Genomic DNA, 6,550 nt, shown 5'->3' with positions numbered 1-6,550 from the left:
ACTGCTATTTGCATACTGTGTCCCCTTTGTGCATCCTCCACACAGTAGTGGTTCTGTCCAGAGCTGTCTGAGGCATACAAGGTTTAAACAGGGGTGATATTAGAAACTGAGCAAAGTAATGGGGATTCAGAACATGAATAAAGGGCTGAAATGCGCTGTCAAGAAAATGCCTGGCTCCGTCTAGCTTTAATCAGTTTTGTTTCAGGTTATTATTATCCAAGACTTTGTGTCAGAGACTGAAGAGAAATAAAGTGCTAAGAGACAGGAAATTGAGTTTCAACCCCCTCCCTTTACTCCATGATTGTCATCTCTTAAATGTTCCCATTTATTTCTTGCATGAGTCACTTAGGCTGGACTTATCACAGCTCTTAGGTAGAAATTGGTCCTTAGTCATTCCTCATATATAGGATTTATCTCTTTTAGCTAGACTCCAAGCTACTTCCCCAAAGGCCCAGGGCTTCATAATTCCCACAAGGCCACCTACCTAGGGCTGGACATAGAGCAGGTGTTAAGTATTTAATGACCACGTCCTGCTGGGTCAGCATCACAGTTCTAGACTCATTTTGTGCTAAAGTCAGATCATGCCTTGCAGGTCCTCACTGTATTCATGAGAAGGCAAAAGGGCAAAGAGGAATGATCACCCAAGGTTTAGGTTTATACCCAGTGAATGACAGAGCCGGGGCTCAATCCTAGATCTTCTGAAACTATATCCAGCCCTTACTAACTCTTGCGCCTATCACAGGATGGAGACAGAAAATTCTATGCTAAAGACCTTTAGGTTGAAGTCAGTGAAGAGTGAAGTAGTATTAACTCATTATCAATTTTCATGTCAATTTTTTAAAAGAACAATTTAATTGTTGTATTATTACCTTATTACATCAGTTACACAAATATTTTCATACATTTATGTAATTATAAAAGTCTAACATTTTTTCTAGCAAGAATACAATCATAACCAATTGTTTTATCAAAATAAAAAATAGGTTCCTGGACGGGCTTGGTGGCTCATGCCTGTAATCCTAGCACTCTGGGAGGCCGAGGCAGGTGGATCCTTTGAGCTCAGGAGTTCAATACCAGCCTGAGCAAGAGTGAAACCCTGTCTCTACTAAAAAAAGAAAGAAATTAACTGGGCAACTAAAAATATATAGAAAAAATTAGCCAAGCATGGTGATGCATGCCTGTAATCCCAACTACTTGGGAGGCTGAGACAGGAGGATTGCTTAAGCCCAAGAGTTTGAGGTTGCTGTGAGCTGGGCTGATGCCACAGCACTCTAGCCCGGACAACAGAGTGAGACTCTGTCTCAAAAAAATAAATAAATAAAAATAAAATTAAAAAATAGGTTTCTTTTTAGCTGAAGAAAAAAAAAGAACTCAAACTACATGAGCTCCAAAAAAAAAAAAAAAAAAAAAAAAAAAAGAAGGCAAATTAATGCCTAGTAAATGAGATAAACGTCTACGATATAAGGCCTATTGTTCTCACTATCAACTCAAAGTGGACTTTGAACATTCTCAGTAACATACATGTTCATGTTCAAAGATTATGCTGTTGAGGAATATCAATAAGCATTCCTCTTGTGTCTACTGGGTGCACAGCATGGTTCTGGCTGGCTTTGTAGGTTTCCCATCAGTTAGCTATGGAACCACAGGTACATATTAAAGGACCTAACATTTTTGAATGTCAACCATGTGCTCGGAACCTTGAGACACTTTACATGTTATTACATTTAACCATCATGACGTGATTAACAAATGAAGACTCAGTAAAAGGTCATTAACTTACTCAAAATCACACAGCTAATAAATGGCAAAGTTGGGATTTGAATTGAATATTAGTGACTCTAAAACACCATATTTTTCCCTGCTATACCAGAGTTTCTCAATCTTAATCCATTAGTATCACCCAACAAGCTTTTATATCATACTGATGTCTCAGACCAATTACATTAGAGTATCTGAGGATAGAGTCTAGATTTTTAAAAATCTCTCTGAGCAATATAATATGCAACCAGGGTTAAGAACCACTATATTAGGTGTGCTGAACCTCAGTTTCTTTGATTGTAAACTGAGAAGTTTAGATGGTCACCTCTAAGGTTCTTTCCACTTCTGTAATCACCAGAATTGTGATGACTCTGGGGCCAGTTGCTGCTCAAGAAACCCCAATTTGCACTTGGAGTAAGCAATTGTCACCCATGCTGCCAGATATGCTCCTAGCTTTCTACTTAAGTGTGGGCTATAGGTGAAGCTGTTTAAACACCCAGGGATGAGACTCTAAAGCATACATTATATATATATATAAATATAAATATATATATATATATATATATAAAATCAGAACAAGGCCCTAAAGCTCTAGAAAGATTCTCTATGCCACTTTCCTTTCCAGGTATTAATCATGGCTATTTGGTGACATTTATAGTGCTCCCAACTATTTTAGTGCTACTCCTCTATCATCTAACTTCAAAAAGTCTTTTGAGGCTGGGCATTGTGGCTCACACCTATAATCCTAGCACTCTGGGAGGCTGAGGCAAGAGGATCACTCGAGGTCAGGAGTTTGAGACCAGCCTGAGCAAGAGCTAGACCTCATCTCTACTAAAAATAGAAAGAAATTAATTGGCCAACTAAAAATATATAGAAAAAATTAGCCAAGCATGGTGGCGCATGCCTGTAGTCCCAGCTACTCGGGAGGGTGAGGCAGTAGGATCACTTGAGCCCAGGAGTTTGAGGTTGCTGTGAGCTGGGTTGATGCCATGGCACTCTAGCCCGGGCAACAGAGTGAGACTCTGTCTCAAAAAAAAAAAAAAAAAAGTCTTTTGAAAAACATTCATAACCTTTGAGCCATAATTTCTCTTCTAGAAATCTCTTCTAAGAGAGTAAACTGAAAGCAAAAATAAAAACAAAAAGTTTAGGAGGAAAGACGTTCATTACAGTATTATGTATTATAGTAGAAAATTGGAAATGACTCATATGTCTAACAGTAAGAGAATGATTTAATAAAATACAAGGTAGCCTACCAAATGGAAAAATGACCATTATGAATGATATTTACATATAGACTTTTAAATAATGTGGAAAAATATTAACACTTGTAATAAGGAAATAAAAATGTAGGGACACAAATTAGAATGTTAATCTATGAGTTAAGTTACACACAGTAATCTCAACTATGTACTTATTTTTTTTAATTCTGTAATTTGGAAGAGGGTATTGACTAATTTCCAAAATCACTTCAGAGTCCCATCTTCCACACAACTCCCTTATTCACAGCCCTTTGGTTTTCTAGACAAAATTTAATAGCCCTCATAAAGCTAGAAGTATTAATAACCCTTCAGTGCACCCAAAAGCAGCGTTCACTCCCTTACAAAGACTATATTCTATAGACTTTGCTTCTCCCTATACATTTGTCTTATGGCTCAGTGGTAAAGTGGCTGTAGAGACACACGGGGTAAGTGGAAAAGGGAAACAAAGGGGAAGCCCAGGCACATGGGTACAGGGAGGGGTAGGGAACACCCACTTCCACTTTCCTTTGTCTTTTCTTTAAAAAAAAAAAAAAAAAAAGGCAGGCACGAGATTGGCTGGGAGGGTAGAGAACAAACCCCAGAACAGCAAGCTCCAGAGGTGAGTTGTGGGAACAGTCTCCACAGAAGTGAGAAGGGAAGAGGTCAGGGCAACGCTTGCAGCATCAAGTTGCTCAGGAGTTTCTGTCGGCCCAACTCATAGTCGTCTTCATCCACATTCACCAGCAGCTTGATGGCTTCGTGGCCCACAGCTTGCTTGAGGGAGTCTGTGATGAATACACCTTTAAGTGCCTCAGCTAATGAGCCATTGATGTAGTCACGCCAGAATGCGTCGAGGTCAGTGAGCTGAGAGAACTTGATGCCACAGACGATGGAGCCCAAGTCTCGTGACTTGAGGATGGTGTTGGCCTGGTTAAAGCACTCAAACTGGCGCTCAAGTGGGTCGTCCTTGTCAGAGAAGACGTTGCCCTGCAGAGCAGTCTCGTGCTGGCAGTATTCAGCCCGAACCCGCAGTCTGATGTCACATGTTTGCTTTTCCTTGGGATCTGGGGTCACTGACTGCTGGAGTTTTCGATGGCTACCTGGTGTCGCTCCCCCTAGCGCTGGCCGCTCGTCACACACCTGAGAACCGGAAGTGGGACAGCACACCACAGGATAGCGAGGCGGCACTGTTTTAGGGGTCTGGGGAGGCCTCGGTGCTGGATCGCTGAGGGCTCTGGGGGTCACATAGCGAATTGATGTCTCCTCCAGATACTTGTCCACAGGATCAGGGCACACAGCCCGCCTCCTCTTGAGTGTGACGTAGGGCAGCAGGTCGTGGCGAGTGATGAGGCTCAGCAGCTGCAGCACCTGGCGGAAGTTACTCTCGTCACAGCAGCCCTGGTGCTCCAACGCCAAGAAGAAGTCACGTCCATTTTGGATGCGTCCACGCTCCTGCTCATCAATGGCATCGAGAAAAAGGAAGAAAAGCACGCGCACATCTCTGTGTGTCAGATGGGTGCCCACGATGTCAAACATGCGGTGCAGGCTGTACAGCCCGTGCTCCTGCTCAGCTTGTTCTTCTGGCCACACGTGGCTTGCCCGCCGCTTTAGGCCCGCCATGCTGGGAGCTTGGGTATGCAATACTTTCCAGAACTTCTGCTCAGCAGCTGCAATCCCGACCGTACCTCAGCTCAGGCTCCACCCCACCACGTTGGATCCCTCCGCAGCGCTCTACGACCCAGTCTCGTGGCGCCGCTTCCGCCGCTGCTGGCGTGGGGGACTACTTATTTTTATACAGAGAAAAAAGAAGGAAAATAATATTATGCAAAGGTTAAAATACCTGAAATTTAGAAAATTTAGAATTGGGTTGAAACACCCGAAATTGTTTTCGCCATCAATTCAATTTTAAATGTTTGAAGAACAGAACATGAAGATGGTTCTGAAGCAGGCCCTGTCCAGAGAAATTCTACACATGGGTCTGGTCCTCTAGGCTGTATACACACAGGGGATTTAGAAACAGCAAGGCAGAGGTTGCCTTGCTGAAGCCACAGGTCAACTGACCGTTTTAGGAGTGGGAAGCTAAGATAAATTTAAAATTAGATGCTATATATACTACAAGGTTTTAAAAAAAGACAAATAAAAAAATTAAAATTAGTCAAGATAAGGGAAGGGTAACTAAGGAAACCCATGGCAAGGTCAATCCTACTTTAATATAGGAGGAGTCAAGAAGTGTTAGGTAGATAGCCAGAGATCTCGTGTCTCCTAGGGACAAAAGTGCATGCTGTGGCACCATGCACTTTTAATCATGTCCCACCCTAATTTCCAGAGGACTGCCATACCTGGGGAGGAGAGAATACCCTACCAATCTTCCAGTCAACTTAGTAGCCAGCTGCAAAAGAACGCACAGGATTCTCTAGCCTACAGGCCAAGCCGATAGGTACCACAGAGTCCAGAAAAATGGCCCAGGAAAACGCGCAAGCGTAGTTAAGGCTCAGGTCATGTGACTTGCAACTGTCCAATGAAAGTGGCTCCATGGTGACCTGTGAACCACAAGGGCGGTCCTAATCCGGGCACTATAAAATAAGAGGCGGCCCATAACTAACTACTTTTTTTTTCTGCACACTTCTCTTTGCTTTCTCTTTGCTGTGGCAATGGATCTGGTCGTCTTCTGCGGTATATGTGTCATGCTCTGTAAGCCTATATCTTGGTCTTACCCTAATCCTATATTTAATAAACCTTCCCTAACTTTGGCGCGTCTGGTCCTTCTTCCGCCATGGGCAGGCCAAGAGCCGACATTTTCAGACTAAAAACCTGACAGAAAGAAATGGGGTTCACAAGTGAGTTAACAACTACCTAGGTTGCCATTTTCTAAATATTTCCATATTGTTGTCTCACAGGATCCTCAGAACTCTCTGAGGGTGGGTGGGAAGGTTAGTGTTGGAGTCGTGTTAGTTCTGTTTTACAGAAGAGAAAACGAGTCCCCAGAAGGCAGAGTGCCTTGCACGGTGTCATGGCGGCAGCAGCGTACGGAGGCCCACAGCTCCTGTCTGCACCTGCCAGCCAGAGACCTTCGGCAGGAATGCGGAGGAGGCCCACGGCCGCTGCTTTGTACCAGGGGGCTGTCCTGCTCCCTGGGTGCCTTCAGGGCTATCAGCATGGGCAGTAAGGTAGAGACACGAGGCCTGCGGAAACCGCAGGCGGGAATCGGGCATGTGGCAGCCCAGGATCATGGGACGCGGGGAGGGTTCGTTCTCTCAGGGAGACGGTCCGCTCCCCATTCCAATTCCATCCTTCCCCAGAGCCACAGCAGGAAGGGGCGGAGAGGGCTCTGGGTCCCAGGCGTGTCGCCGGCCACGTGGCTCACAATGACCCGTTTGGCCTGGAAGGGTCGCGGGCCGCGTGAGCGCTCACGCCCGCTCGGCTGTTCCGCGGGCCAGGCCCTCTGCCTGTGTGGCCTGCGGAGCCCGCCTCAGCCCCCAGGGCTCACGCGCGGGCCCACCAGTCGTCCCCGTGCTCCTCGGACACCTGCTCCTGTGCTTCGGTGTTTGGTTTTC

At 44.9% G+C, this 6,550-nt stretch overlaps 1 pseudogene; it reads right to left on the bottom strand.

Annotated features, from left to right (window-relative positions):
* Nucleotides 1-3,539: 3,539 nt before the first annotated feature.
* LOC105857410 (death effector domain-containing protein pseudogene) lies at nucleotides 3,540-4,616 on the bottom strand (annotated as a pseudogene).
* Between the last annotated feature and the right edge of the window lie 1,934 nt (nucleotides 4,617-6,550).

This window comes from Microcebus murinus, chromosome 1 (genome assembly GCF_040939455.1).
Source record: "Microcebus murinus isolate Inina chromosome 1, M.murinus_Inina_mat1.0, whole genome shotgun sequence".
NCBI lineage: Eukaryota > Metazoa > Chordata > Mammalia > Primates > Cheirogaleidae > Microcebus > Microcebus murinus.
The sequence above is the reverse complement of the archived record's forward strand: the minus strand, read 5'-3'. Positions and strand labels throughout refer to the sequence as shown.